The sequence below is a fragment of the Nycticebus coucang genome, chromosome X, assembly GCF_027406575.1.
Source record: "Nycticebus coucang isolate mNycCou1 chromosome X, mNycCou1.pri, whole genome shotgun sequence".
NCBI lineage: Eukaryota > Metazoa > Chordata > Mammalia > Primates > Lorisidae > Nycticebus > Nycticebus coucang.
Genome location: NC_069804.1, coordinates 140143042 through 140159166, shown reverse-complemented (window position 1 = coordinate 140159166; position 16125 = coordinate 140143042).

The following is a 16125-nucleotide window of genomic DNA, read 5'->3' as shown; positions in this document are numbered from 1 at the left end:
AGATTCTCAAAGCAGCCCGGCGAAAGAAAACTATAACGTACAAAGGTAAGAATATTAGAATAACTGCAGATCTCTCTGCTGAAACTTTTCAAGCAAGAAGAGGCTGGTCATCAACTTTTAATCTCCTAAAGCAAAAAAACTTTCAACCCAGGATCTTGTATCCAGCTAAACTGAGTTTCATCTATGATGGAGAAATTAAATACTTCAATGACATTCATATGTTGAAAAAATTTGCCATAAGTAAACCAGCTCTTCAGGATGTTCTCAGACCTATCCTCCACAATGACCAACCCAATCCTATACCACAAAAGTAAACTCACTCAGAAACTTCGGATCAAACTCCAACTTCCACACTGGCGAAAGGATTAAAAATGTCCACTGGACCTTTGAAAAACTCGATACCCAAAATTCCACCAGACTTATCAATACTCTCCATCAATGTGAATGGCTTAAACTGTCCTCTAAAGAGGCATAGGTTAGCTGACTGGATACAAAAACTTAAGCCAGATATTTGTTGCATACAAGAGTCACATCTCAAATACAGACTAAGGGTGAAAGGATGGTCATCCATATTTCAGGCAAATGGTAATCAGAAAAAAGCAGGTGTTGCAATTTTATTTGCAGATACAGTAGTCTTTAAACCATCAAAAGTAAGGAAGGACAAGAATGGTCACTTCATATTTGTTAAGGGTAATACTCAATATGACGACATCTCAATTATTAATATCTATGCACCCAACCAGAATGCACCTCAGTTTATAAGAGAAACTCTAACAGACATGAGTAACTTGATTTCCTCCAGCTCCATAATCGTTGGAGATTTCAACACTCCCTTGGCATTGTTGGATCGATCCTCCAGAAAGAAGCTGAGCAAAGAAATCTTACATTTAAACCTAACCATCCAATATTTAGATTTAGAAGACATCTACAGAACATTTCATCCCAACAAAACTGAATACACATACTTCTCATCAGCCCACGGAACCTACTCCAAAATTGATCACATTTTAGGTAACAAGTCTAACCTCAGTAAATTTAAAGGAATAGAAATTATTCCATGCATCTTCTCGGACCATCATGGAATAAAACTTGAATTGAGTAACAACAGGAATCTGCATACCCATACAAAAACATGGAAGTTAAATAACCTTATGCTGAATGATAGCTGGGTCAGAGATGAGATTAAGAAAGAAATCACCAATTTTTTGGAACAAAATGACAATGAAGACACAAGCTATCAGAACCTCTGGGACACTGCAAAGGCAGTCCTAAGAGGGAAATTTATAGCACTGCAAGCCTTCCTCAAGAGAACGGAAAGAGAGGAAGTTAACAACTTAATGGGACATCTCACGCAACTGGAAAAGGAAGAACATTCCAACCCCAAACCCAGTAGAAGAAAAGAAATAACCAAAATTAGAGCAGAATTAAATGAAATTGAAAACAAAAGAATAATACAACAGATCAATAAATCAAAAAGCTGGTTTTTTGAAAAGGTCAATAAAACAGATAAACCTCTGGCCAACCTAATCAGGAAAAAAAGAGTAAAATCTCTAATATCATCAATCAGAAACAACAAAGACGAAATAACCACAGACTCATCAGTAATCCAAAAAATCCTTAATGAATATTACAAGAAACTTTATTCTCAGAAATATGAAAATCTGAAGGAAATAGACCGATACTTGGAAGCACGCCACCTTCCAAGACTTAACCAGAATCAAGTGGAAATGTTGAACAGACCCATATCAAGTTCAGAAATAGCATCAACTATACAAAACCTCCCTAAAAAGAAAAGCCCGGGACCAGATGGTTTCACGTCAGAATTCTACCAAACCTTTAAAGAGGAATTAGTACCTATATTACTCAACCTGTTCCAAAATGTAGAAAAAGAAGGAAGACTACCCAACACGTTCTATGAAGCAAACATCACCCTGATCCCCAAACCAGGAAAAGACCCAACAAGAAAAGAAAATTATAGACCAATATCACTAATGAATATAGATGCAAAAATATTCAACAAGATCCTAACAAACAGAATCCAACAACACATCAAACAAATTATACATCATGACCAAGTTGGTTTTATCCCAGGGTCTCAAGGCTGGTTCAATACACGTAAATCTATAAATGTAATTCAGCACATAAACAAATTAAAAAACAAAGACCATATGATTCTCTCAATTGATGCAGAAAAAGCTTTTGATAATATCCAGCATCCCTTCATGATCAGAACACTCAAGAAAATTGGTCTAGAAGGGACTTTTCTTAAACTGATAGAGGCTATCTACAGCAAACCCACAGCCAATATCATATTGAATGGAGTTAAATTGGAATCATTTCCACTCAGATCAGGAACCAGACAAGGCTGCCCATTGTCTCCATTGCTTTTCAACATTGTAATGGAAGTTTTAGCCACCGCAATTAGGGAAGAAAAGGCGATCAAGGGTATCCATATAGGGTCAGAAGAGATCAAACTCTCGCTCTTCGCAGATGATATGATTGTGTATCTGGAAAACACTAGGGACTCTACTACAAAACTCCTAGAAGTGATCAAGGAATACAGCAGTGTCTCAGGTTACAAAATCAACATTCATAAATCGGTAGCCTTTATATACACCAACAACAGTCAAATTGAAAAAGCAGTTAAGGACTCTATCCCATTCACAGTAGCGCCAAAGAAGATGAAATATTTGGGAATTTACCTAACAAAAGACGTGAAAGATCTCTATAAAGAGAACTATGAAACTCTAAGAAAAGAAATAGCTGAAAATGTTAACAAATGGAAAAACATACCATGCTCATGGCTAGGAAGAATCAACATTATCAAAATGTCCATACTACCCAAAGCAATATATAATTTCAACGCACTCCCTATTAAAGCTCCACTGTCATATTTTAAAGATCTTGAAAAAAACATTACTTCGTTTTATATGGAATCAGAAAAAACCTCGAATAGCCAAGATATTACTCAGAAATAAAAACAAAACAGGAGGAATCACACTACCAGACCTCAGACTTTACTACAAATCGATAGTGATCAAAACAGCATGGTATTGGCACAAAAACAGAGAAGTAGATATCTGGAATAGAATAGAGAACCAAGAGATGAATCCAGCTACTTACCGCTATTTGATTTTTGACAAGCCAATTAAAAACATTCAGTGGGGAAAAGATTCCCTATTTAACAAATGGTGCTGGGTGAACTGGCTGGCAACCTGCAGAAGACTGAAATTGGACCCACACCTTTCACCATTAACTAAGATAGATTCTCATTGGATTAAAGATTTAAACTTAAGACATGAAACTATAAAAATACTAGAGGAGAATGCAGGGAAAACCCTTGAAGAAATTGGTCTGGGTGAGTATTTCATGAGGAGAACCCCCCGGGCAATTGAAGCAGCTTCAAAAATACACTACTGGGACTTGATCAAACTAAAAAGCTTCTGCACAGCTAAGAACACAGTAAGCAGAGCAAGCAGACAGCCCTCAGAATGGGAGAAGATATTTGCAGGGTATAACTCTGACAAAGGTTTAATAACCAGAATCCACAGAGAACTCAAACGCATCAGCAAGAAAAAAACAAGGGATCCCATCGCAGGCTGGGCAAGGGATTTGAAGAGAAACTTCTCTGAAGAAGACAGGCGCAAGGCCTTCAGACATACGAAAAAATGCTCATCATCTTTAATCATCAGAGAAATGCAAATCAAAACTACTTTGAGATATCATCTAACTCCAATGAGACTAGCCTATATCACAAAATCTCAAGACCAGAGATGTTGGCGTGGATGCGGAGAAAAGGGAACACTTCTGCACTGCTGGTGGGAATGCAAATTAATACATTCCTTTTGGAAAGATATATGGAGAACACTCAGAGATCTAAAAATAGATCTGCCATTCAATCCTGTAATTCCTCTGCTGGGCATATACCCAGAAGACCAAAAATCACAACATAACAAAGATATTTGTACCAGAATGTTTATTGCAGCCAAATTCATAATTGCTAAGTCATGGAAAAAGCCGAAGTGCCCATCGATCCACGAATGGATTAATAAATTGTGGTATATGTATACCATGGAATACTATGCAGCCTTAAAGACAGATGGAGACTTTACCTCTTTCATGTTTACATGGATGGAGCTGGAACATATTCTTCTTAGTAAAGTATCCCAAGAATGGAAGAAAAAATACCCAATGTACACAGCCCTACTATGAAACTAATTTGGGACTCTCACATGAAAGCTATAACCCAGCTACAACTTAACAATAGGGGGAAGTGGGAAAGGGGGGGGTGGGTAGAGGGAGGGGAATCGGTGGGATCACACCTGTGGTGCATATTACAGGGGTATTTGCGAAACTTGGTAAATGTAGAATATAAATGTTTTGGCACAGTAACTGAGATAACGCCAGAAAGGCTATGTTAACCACTGGGATAGAAATGTGTCAAATGGTTTATGAAGTGAGTGTATGATGCCCCATAATCATATCATTGTATACAGTTATGATTTAATAAAAAAATTAAAAAAAATAAATAAATAAAATAAGCTGAGAATATAGTAAAAGATGTCATTCTCTATAGCCCAACAGTATTTCCTTTGATTCATTTGGCCATAGAATAAAAGGATGAGACAGACATTGCCTTAAAAAAAAAAAAAAAAAAAAAAAAAAAAAACAATTTATACATCATGACCAAGTCGGTTTTTTTCCAGGGTCTCAAGGCTAGCTCAATATACATAAATCTATAAATGTAATTCATCACATAAACAAATTAAAAAACAAAGACCATATGATTCTCTCAATCAATGCAGAAAAACCTATTGATAATATCCAGCATCCCTTCATGATCAAAACACTTAAGGAAATTGGTATAGAAGGGACATTTTTAAACTGATAGAGACCATCTACAGCAAACCCATAGCCAATATCATATTGAATGGAGTTAAATTGGAATCATTTCCACTCAGATCAGGAACCAGACAAGGCTGCCCATTGTCTCCATTGCTTTTTATCATAGTAATGGAAGTATACCACTGCAATTAGGGAAGAAAAGGCGATCAATCATATCCATATAGGGTCAGAAGAGACCAAACTTTCACCCTTCACAGATGATATGATTGTATATCAGGAAAACACTAGGGACTCTACTACAAAACTATTGGAAGTGATCAAGGAATAAAGCAGTGTCTCAGGTTACAAAATCAATATTCATAAATCGGTAGCCTTTATATATACCAACAATACTCAAGTTGAAAAAACAGTAAAGGACTCTATCCCACTCACAGTAGTGCCAAAGAAGATGAAATATTTAGGAGTTTATCTAACAGAGGACATGAAAGATCTCTATAAGGAGAACAATGAAACTCTAAGAAAAGAAATAGCTGAAAATGTTAACAAATGGAAAAACATACCATGCTCATGGCTGGGAAGAATCAACATTGCTAAAATGTACATACTACACAAAGCAATGTATAATTTCAAGGCAATCCCTATTAAAGCTCCACTGTCATAATTCAAAGATCTCGAAAACACAATACTTCCTTTTATATGGAATCATAAGAAACCTCGAATAGGCAAGACATTACTCAGAAATAAAAACAAAGCTGGAGGAATTATGTTACCAGACCTCAGACTATATTACAAATCGATAGTGAGCAAAACAGCATGGTATTGGCACAAAAACAGAGACGTAGATGTCTGGAACAGAATAGAGAACCAGGAGAAGAATCCACCTACTTACTGTTATTTAATCTTTGACAAGCCAATTAAAAACATTCAGTGGGGAAAAGATTCCCTATTTAACAAATGGTGCTGGGTGAACTGGCTGGCAACCTGCAGAAGACTGAAACTGGACCCACACCTTTCACCATTAACTAAGATAGACTCTAACTGGATTAAAGATTTAAACTTAAGACATGAAACTATAAAAATACTAGAGGAGAGTGCAGGGAAAACCCTTGAAAAAATTGGTCTGGGCGAGTATTTTATGAGGAGGACCCCCACGGCAATTGTAGCAGCTTCAAAAATACACTACTGGGACCTGATCAAAGTAAAAAGCTTCTGCACAGCCAAGAACACAGTAAGTAAAGGAAGCAAACAGTCCTCAGAATGGGAAAAGATATTTGCAGGTTATATCTCCGACAAAGGTTTAATAACCAGAATCCACAGAGAACTCAAATGCATTAGCAAGAAAAGAACAAGGGATCCCATCTCAGGCTGGGCAAGGGACTTGAAGAGAAACTTCTCTGAAGAAGACATCCGTGTGGCCTTCAGACATATGAAAAAATGCTCATCATCTTTAATCATCAGAGAAATGCAATTAAAAACTACTTTGAGATACCATCTAACTCCAGTGAGACTAGCATATATCACAAAATCCCAAGACCAGAGATCTTGGCATAGATGTGTAGAAAAGGGAACACCTTTGCAATGCTGGTAAAAATGCAAATTAATGCATGCCTTTTGGAAAGAGATATAGAGAAGACTTAGAGATCTAAAAATAGATCTGCCATTCAAACCTGTAATCCCTCTACTGGGCGTATACCCAGAAGAACAAAAATCACATAATAACAAAGATATTTGTACCAGAATGTTTATTGCAGCCCTATTCATAATTGCTAAGTCATGGAAAAAGCCCAAGTGCCCATAGATCTACAAATGGATTAATAAATTGTGGTATATGTACACCATAGAATATTATGCAGACTTAAAGAAAGCTGGAGACTTTACCTCTTTCATGTTTACATGGATGGAGCTGGAACATATTCTTCTTAGTAAAGTATCTCAAGAATGGAAGTAAAAGTACCCAATGTACTCAGCCCTACTATGAATCTAATTTAGGGCTTTCACATGAAAGCTATAACCCAGTTATAACCTAAGAATAGGGGGAAGGGGGAAACAGAGGGAAGGGAGGGGGGAGGTGGGTAGAAGGAAGGGGATTGGTGGTTTTACACCAGCTGTGCATCTTTCAAGTGTATGTGTGAAACTTGGTAAATGTGTAATGTAAGTGTCTTGGCAGAGTAACTGAGAGAATGCCAAGAAGGCTATGTTAACCTGTGTGATGAAAGTGTGTCAAACGGTCTGTGAACCAATGAATGATGCCCCATGATCATATCAATGTACACAGCTATGATTTAATTATAAAGAAAAACACTTAATGACAGAGACAAGGTAAATGAAAGAAGATCAGGAAGTGAATGGAAAGAGTAGGTTAAGGAGGAAAACAAAAAGAAAACACTCATGAGGAAAACCCAAAAGAAATACCCTAGCAACAGGAAATACCAAAACAGAGCAACCCCCCACAAGAGATAATGAGGTACCTACTGCAGAAAATTACACCTATAAAGCCATTTTAGAAATAACAAAAAGGTAATTTAAAACATGAATGGTAAAAGAATAAAGAAAATTGGTGAGAAATTGGGAAATAACTAAAAGGAAATCCAAAACGATAACTAAATAATGGATGAAATACATGAGGAATATAGAAAAGATAAAGCACAGTTTAAGGAATTGAAAAAGACAATTAGGAAACTTAAAGATGCAGTAGAAGGTGTTAATAGCAAATTAGACAATGGAGAAGAAAGAACCTCAGAGGTAGATGATAAAGCTCCTGAGCTAACACAGACAGTTAAAGAGGCAGAAAAGAAGAGAGAGAAAGCAGAACATTCACTGAGAGAATAATAGGACTTCATGAAGCATTGAAACATACAAATTATAGGTATTCCAGAAAGGGAAGTAGAATGCCCAGATGAATGGAAGTTCTACTAGAGGATATCATAAATGAAAATGTCCTAAGTATAACCAAAGATTCTGACATACTCTTATTAGAGGGATATAGAACCCCAGGTCATCTCAACTCCAACAGGGCTTCTCCAAGACACATTGTCACGAACCTGTTTAAAGTGAAGACAAAAGAGAAAATTCTACAAGAAGCTAGGAGTAAGCACCAATTGACCTACAAGAGTAAATCCATGAGGGTGACAGTAGATTTTTCAGTGGTGCATCTTACAAGGGTATATGTGAAACTTGGTAAACGGTCTGTGAAGCTAGTGAATGATGCCCCATGATCATATCAATGTACACAGCTATGATTTAATAAAAAAAAGTAAAAAAAAAATAAAAAAAGAAAATTTTCAAGCTATGAGAGAATAGTAATCTACATATAACTTTCTCTAACAAAACAATTTTTAGCACAGAATTCTATATCATGCTAATCTAACCTTTAAAATTGATGGAGAAATCAAATCTTTTACTGATATGCAAACATTGAGGAAGTTTGCCACAACAAGACCAGCTCTACAGGAAATACTTAGACTGATTCTACACACTATCACCATGGACCAGAAACAAACTGACCTCCTGGAAACTAAAGGACAAAACCTAGCTTCCACAACAATGCAAAAGATAAGACTAAGCATTGATCTTTCAAAAAATAAGATGAATAGGGGATGATGGGAGGATGGCGGACTGAAGCCAGCTTTCCACAGAGGCTCCCGTCCTGAAGGAGAGTTCGGGGACAAAAATTTAGCAAGTAACCTGATGGATTTGAGCAACACCAAGCGAGAAAGTTGAAGAACGCACATCAACCCCGCTGAGGAGAGCTGTGACCACAAGGAAGCAAACAAAAGGTACAAAACCCATCACCAAGCGGACGGGAGTCCCCCCCCCACCTGATCAGCTTAAGTGCACCACAAACAAAAGGGCAGAAATCAAAGGCCATCCCACTACACTTCATGGGAGAAACCTACTACAAACTGGACCTACCTCCCTTACTAGGATGCCTAGGCGTTCTCCTGCCAGGCATAAAACTGTATAAATCTGTAAATATCCTTTGCCAGCAACTCTGAGCACCCAGCACTTCCCTCCACTCTCTCTGAGGTCTGAAAGCCTGTCCCCCAGGAGTTCGGATTCTTGGGTGACTCCTAAAGGGGAGAGGACAGTCCCCGATCTGCGGCTGGTCAGCACTGATTCTGGGGCATGGGAGAGAGGTCAGGACAGTCAGCGGAGGGAGACCCTCCCCAGTTTGGCGCTACCCCAAGGCGAGGTGCAGCAGCCCTCCTTGGGCAACAATACAACCAGGCATATAACTGAGTCGAATTCGCTACCAGCTGCTCTGAGCTCCCTGCTGCTCTGAGCTCCTGGCGCTCCCCCTACCCTCACTCTGTGGTCTGGAGACCTGAATGCCTGTCGTGTGGCCAGACAGGGAACTGGGGATAGCCAAGTCTGTTCACTGCCCATCGGTTCTGGGCTCCAGCTGCTCCCCCCCACCCCGCCCCCACTCTGAAGCCTGAAGGCTTGAGCTGCGACGGTACAACCGGGCGACAGACTGGAAGAAACTGAATTTGCTCGCTGCCGACTGGGCTCCCATCAGCTCTGAGCCCTGGCTGGCTCTGGGCTCCCGGCGCTCACCCCGCCCTGACTCTGTGGTCCGGAGATCTGAACGCCTGCGCGGTTCTGGGCTCCAGCCGCTCCCTTCACCCCGCCCCCACTCTGAAACCTGAAGGCTTGAGCTGTGGTGGTACAACTGGGTGAGAGACCGGAAGAAACTGAATTTGCTCGCTGCTGACTGGGCTCCCTGCGGCTCTGAGCCCTTGCTGGCTCTGGGCTCCTGGTGCTCACCCCGCCCTTGCTCTGTGGTCCGGAGATCTGAACGCCTGCGCGGTTCTGGGCTCCAGCTGCTCCCTTCACCTCGCCCCCACTCTGAAGCCTGAAGGCTTGAGCTGTGGTGGTACAACCAGGTAAGAGACTGGAAGAAACTGAATTTGCTCACTGCCGACTGGGCTCCCTGCAGCTCTGAGCCCTTGCTGGCTCTAGGCTCCTGGCACTCACCCCACCCTCGCTCTGTGGTCCGGAGACCTGAGCGCCTATGCAGTTCTGGGCTCCAGCTGCTCCCTCAACCCCACCCCCACTCAGAAGCCTGAAGGCTTGAGCTGCAGAGGTACAACTGGGCGAGAGACTGGAAGAAACTGAATTTGCTCACTGCCGACTGGCCTCCCTGCAGCTATGAGCTCTTGCTGGCTCTAGGCTCCTGGCGCTCTCCCCGCCCTCGCTCTGTGGTCCGGAGAACTGAGCGCCTGTGCGGTTCTGGGGTCCAGCTGCTCCCTCCACCCTGCCCCCACTCTGAAGCCTGAAGGCTTGAGCTGCGGCAGTACAACCGGGTGAGAGTCTGGGAGGAACTGAATTTGCTTCCTGCCGACTGGGCTCCCTGAGTCATGGAGCCCCTGCTGGCTCTGGGCTCCTGGCGCTCTCCCCGCCCTCGCTCTGTGCTCTGGAGACCTGAGCGCCTGCCATGTGGCCAGGCAGGGAACTGGGTGGAGCTGAGTCTGTTCGCTGCCCAGCGGTTCTGGGCTCCAGCCGCTTCCCTCACACCCCCCTCACTCTGAAGCCTGGAGGCTTGGGCTGCGGTGCTGCAGTGGAGCCAAAGATTGGGAGGAAAGGAGTAAGCTTCTGCCAGTGGCTCTAAGCTCCCAGAACCCCACCCCACCCACACTCTGGGATCTGGAAGCCTGTCCCCCAGGAGTCCAGATTCTTGAGGGATTTGTCGGGGCATGGACAGTGCCTGAACTGCGGCTGGTCGGTCCTGACTCTGAGACACAGGAGTGAGGCTGAGGGAGACCCACATCAGAGCGGCAGTTCCCTGAGGCGGCTGAAGCCATACCCCCTGCCTCCCTGGACAAACAGAGGAGACCACCCTCAGTATAGGATTTACCTGAGGTGACTCACAGACCCCGGAAACATCCAGGGTAGGGCCGACTCAGAGAACTGAGACTTCAACCAAGAGTAAGTGCTTCACTGAGGTCAAACAGAAGCCAGCTGACAATAAGTCAGAACCACTCAGCCCCACCACACCAGACAGGGCCCCAGTCTCTAAGGCTACAACACTGAACGGGCCCTTAAAAAACCCTAGGGGAAAAATCAAAGGGAGTAAAACAACCATGGGGTGGAATCAGAGGAAACACTCCGGTAACATGAATAACGAGAATAGATCAACCCCCCCAAGGAAAGAAATGGCGGATGTAATTGAAGATCCCATTCATAAACAACTGGCAGACATGTCAGAAATCAAATTCAGAATTTAGATTTCAGACAAGATTGATAAAATGGAATTAGGAATCCGAGGAGAAATTCAAAAGTTGTCTCAAGAATTTAACAAATTTAAAGACAAAACCACCAAAGACTTAGACACACTGAAGCAAGAATTTGCAGCCCTTAAAGATATGAAAAATACAGTAGAATCCCTCAGAAACAGAACGGACCAAGCAGAAGAAAGGATTTCTGACATTGAAGATAAAGCCTTCGAACGCTCCCAAACTCTCAAAGAGGAAGAGAAATGGAGAGCAAAAATGAATCTTTCTCTTAGGGAGCTCTGGGATAATAAAAAGAAGGCAAATATATGAATAATAGGAGTTCTGGAAAACGATGAAGTGGTCTCGAAGGGCACAGAGGCCCTTCCGCATGAAATTATGAAAGAGAATTTTCCAGACATGCCTAGAGATTCTGAAATTCACATAGCAGACAGTTTCAGAACTCCAACACGATTCAACCCCAATAAGTCATCCCCCAGACATATCATAATTAGCTTCACTAAAGTCAACATGAAGGAGAAAATTCTCAAGATTATTAGGCGAAAGAAAGCCATTACCTACAATGGTAAGAACATTAGAATGACTGCAGATCTCTCTGCTGAAACTTTTCAAGCCAGAAGAGGGTGGTCCTCGACTTTTTTTTTTTTTCTATTTTTTTTTTTTTTTTGTAGAGACAGAGTCTCACTGTACCGCCCTCGGGTAGAGTGCCGTGGCATCACACGGCTCACAGCAACCTCCAGCTCTTGGGCTTAAGCGATTCTCTTGCCTCAGCCTCCCGAGTAGCTGGGACTACAGGCGCCCACCACAACGCCCGGCTATTTTTTTGTTGCAGTTTGGCCGGGGCTGGGTTTGAACCCGCCACCCTCGGCATATGGGGCCGGCGCCCTACTCACTGAGCCACAGGCGCCGCCCGACTTTTAATCTCCTAAAGCAAAACAACCTTCAACCCCAGATCTTGGACCCAGCTAAACTGACTTTCATCTATGATGGAGAAATTAAATACTTTAACGACATTCAAATGTTGAAGAAATTTGCCACAACCAAACCAGCTCTTCAGGATATTCTCAGACCTATCCTCCATAATGACCAACCCAAACGTAAACTACTACAGACATAAACTCACTACAAACGTAAACTCACTCAGAAACTCCTGATCAAACTCCAAATTCTACAATAGCGAAAAGATTAAAATTGTCCACTGGACTTTTGAAAAACTCGATACCCAAAATTTCACCAAACTTATCAATAATCTCCATTAATGTGAATGACTTAAACTGTCCTCTAAAGAGACATGGGTTAGCTGACTGGATACAAAAACTCAGACCAGATATCTGTTGCTTACAAGAGTCAAATCTTAACATAAAAGACAAATACAGACTCAGGGTGAAAGAATGGTCACCCATATTTCAGGCAAAAGGTAACCAGAAAAAAGCAGGTCTTGCAATTTTATTTGCAGACACAATAGGCTTTAAACCAACAAAAGTAAGGAAGGACAAGAATGGTCACTTCATATTTGTTAAGGGTAAGACCCAATATGATGAGATTTCAATTATTAACATCTATGCACCCAATCAGAATGCACCTCAATTCATAAGAGAAACTCTAACAGACATGAGGAACTTCATTTCCTCCAGCTCCATAATAGTCGGAGATTTTAATACTCCTTTGGCAGTGAGGGATCAATCCTCCAACAAAAAGCTGATTAAGAAATTTTAGATTTCAATCTAACCATCCAGCATTTAGATCTAGCAGACATTTACAGAACATTTCATCATAACAAAACTGAATACATATACTTCTCATCAGCTCACAGAACTTACTCCAAAATCGATCACATCTTAGGTCACAATCTAACCTCAGTAAATTTAAAGGAATAGAAGTTATTCCATGCATCTTCTCGCACCATCATGGAATAAAACTTGAGATGAGTAACAACAGGAATCTACATACTCATACAAAAACATGGAAGTTACATAACCTCATGCTGAACGATAGCTGGATCAGAGATGAGATCAAGAAGGAAATTGCCAAATTTTTGGAACAAAACGACAATGAAGACATGAACTATCAGAACCTCTGGGACTCCGCAAAGGCAGTTCTAAGAGGGAAATTTATAGTGCTGCAAGCCTTCCTCAGGAGAACGGAAAGAGAAGAAGTTAACAACTTAATGGGACATCTCAAGCAACTGGAAAAGGAACAACACTCCAACCCCAAACCCAGTAGAACAAAAGAAATAACCACAATCAGAGCAGAACTAAATGAAATTGAAACCAAAAGAACAATACAACAGATCAATAAATCAAAAAGCTGGTTTTTTGAAAAGGTCAACAAAATCAATAAACCGTTGGCCAACCTAATCAGGAAAAAAAGAGTAAAATCTCTAATCTCATCAATCAGAAATGACAAAGACGAAATAACAACACACTCCTCAGAAATCAAAAAAATCCTTAATGAATATTACAAGAAAATTTACTCTCAGAAATATGAAAATCTGAAGGAAATGGACCAATACTTGGAAGCTCATCACTTTCCAAGACTTAACGAGAATCAAGTTGAAATGTTGAACAGGCCCATTTCAAGTTCAGAAATAACATCAAACATACAAAACCTCCCCAAAAAGAAAAGTCTGGTACCAGATGGTTTCACACCAGAATTCTACCAAACCCTTAAAGAGGAATTAATACCTATATTACTCAAACTGTTCCAAAATGTAGAAAAAGAAGGAAGACTCCTCAATACGTTCTATGAAGCAAACATCACCCTGATCCCCAAACCAGGAAAAGACCCAACAAGAAAAGAAAATTATAGACCAATATCACTAATGAATATAGATGCAAAAATATTCAACAAGATCCTAACAAACAGAATCCAGCAACATATCAAACAAATCAAACATCATGATCAAGTTGGTTTTATCCCAGGGTCTCAAGGCTGGTTCAATATACGTAAATCTATAAATGTAATTCAGCACATAAACAAATTAAAAAACAAAGATCATATGATCCTCTCAATCGATGCAGAAAAAGCTTTTGATAACATCCAACATCCCTTCATGATCAGAACACTTAAGAAAATTGGTCTAAAAGGGACATTTCTTAAACTGATAGAGGCCATATACAGCAAACCGACAGCCAATATCATATTGAACAGAGTTAAATTGGAATCATTTCCACTTAGATCAGGAACCAGACAAGGCTGCCCATTGTCTCTATTGCTTTTTAACATTGTAATGGAAGTTTTAGCCACCGCAATTAGGGAAGAAAAGGCGATCAAGGGCATCCACATAGGGTCAGAAGAGATCAAACTTTCACTCTTCGCAGATGATATGATTGTATATCTGGAAAAAACTAGGGACTGTACTACAAAACTCTTAGAAATGATCAAGGAATACAGCAATGTATCAGGTTACAAAATCAACATTCATAAATCAGTAGCCTTTTTTTTTTTTTTTTTTTGTAGAGACAGAGTCTCACTTTATGGCCCTCGGTAGAGTGCCAAGGCATCACACAGCTCACAGCAACCTCCAACTCCTGGGCTTAAGCGATTCTCCTGCCTCAGCCTCCTGAGTAGCTGGGACTACAGGCGCCCGCCACAACGCCCAGCTATAATCAGTAGCCTTTATATATAACAACAATAGTCAAGTTGAAAAAACAATTAAGGACTCTATGCTATTCACAGTAATGCCAAAGAAGATGAAATATTTGGGAGTTTATCTAACAAAGGATGTGAAAGATCTATATAAAGAGAACCATGAAACTCTAAGAAAAGAGATATCCAAGAATGTTAATAAATGGAAAAACATACCATGCTCATGGCTGGGAAGTATCAACATTGTTAAAATGTCCATACTACCCAAAGCAATATATACCTTCAACGCAATCCCTATTAAAGTTCCACTGTCATACTTTAAAGATCTTGAAAAAACAATACTTCGTTTTATAAAGAATCAGAAAAAAACCTCGAATAGCCAAGACATTACTCAAAAATAAAAACAAAGCAGGAGGAATTACACTACCAGACCTCAGACTATACTAGAAATTGATAGTGATCAAAACAGCATGGTATTGGCACAAAAACAGAGAAGTAGATGTCTGGAACACAATAGAGAACCAAGAGATTAATCCAGCTACTTACCATTATTTAATCTTTGACAAGCCAATTAAAAACATCCAGTGGGGTAAAGATTCCCTATTTAACAAATGGTTCAGGGTGAACTGGCTGGCAACCTGTAGAAGACTGAAACTGGATCCACACCTTTCACCACTAACCAAGATAGACTCTTACTGGATTAAAGACCTAAACTTAAGACATGAAACTATAAAAATACTAGAAGAGAGTGCAGGGAATACCCTTGAAGAAATTGGGTTGGGTGAGTTTTTTACGAAAAGGATCCCCTGGGCGATTGAAGCAGCTTCAAAAATACACTTTTGGGACTTGATCAAACTAAAAAGCTTCTGCACAGCCAAGAACACAGTAAGTAAAGCAAGCAAACAGCCCACAGAATGGGAGAAAATATTTGCTGGTCATGTCTCTGACAAAGGTTTAATAACCAAAATCCACAGAGAACTCAAACGCACTAGCAAGAAAAGAACAAGGGATACCATCACAGGCTGGGCAAGAGACTTGAAAAGAAACTTCTCCGAAGAAGACAGGCGAGCGGCCTTCAGACATATGAAAAAATGCTCATCATCTTTAATCATCAGAGAACTGCAAATCAAAACTACTTTGAGATATCATGTAACTCCAGTGAGACTAGCCTATATCACAAAATCCCAAGACCAGAGATGTTGGTGTGGATGTGGAGAAAAGGGAACACTTTTGCACTGCTGGTGGGAATGCATACTAATAAATTCCTTTTGGAAAGAGATATGGAGAACACTTAGAGATCTAAAAATAGATCTGCCATTCAATCCTTTAATCCCTCTTCTGGGCATATACCCAGAAGACCAAAACCACATCATAACAAAGATATTTGTACCAGAATGTTTATTGCAGCCCTATTCATAATTGCTAAGTCATGGAAGAAACCCAAGTGCCCATCGATCCA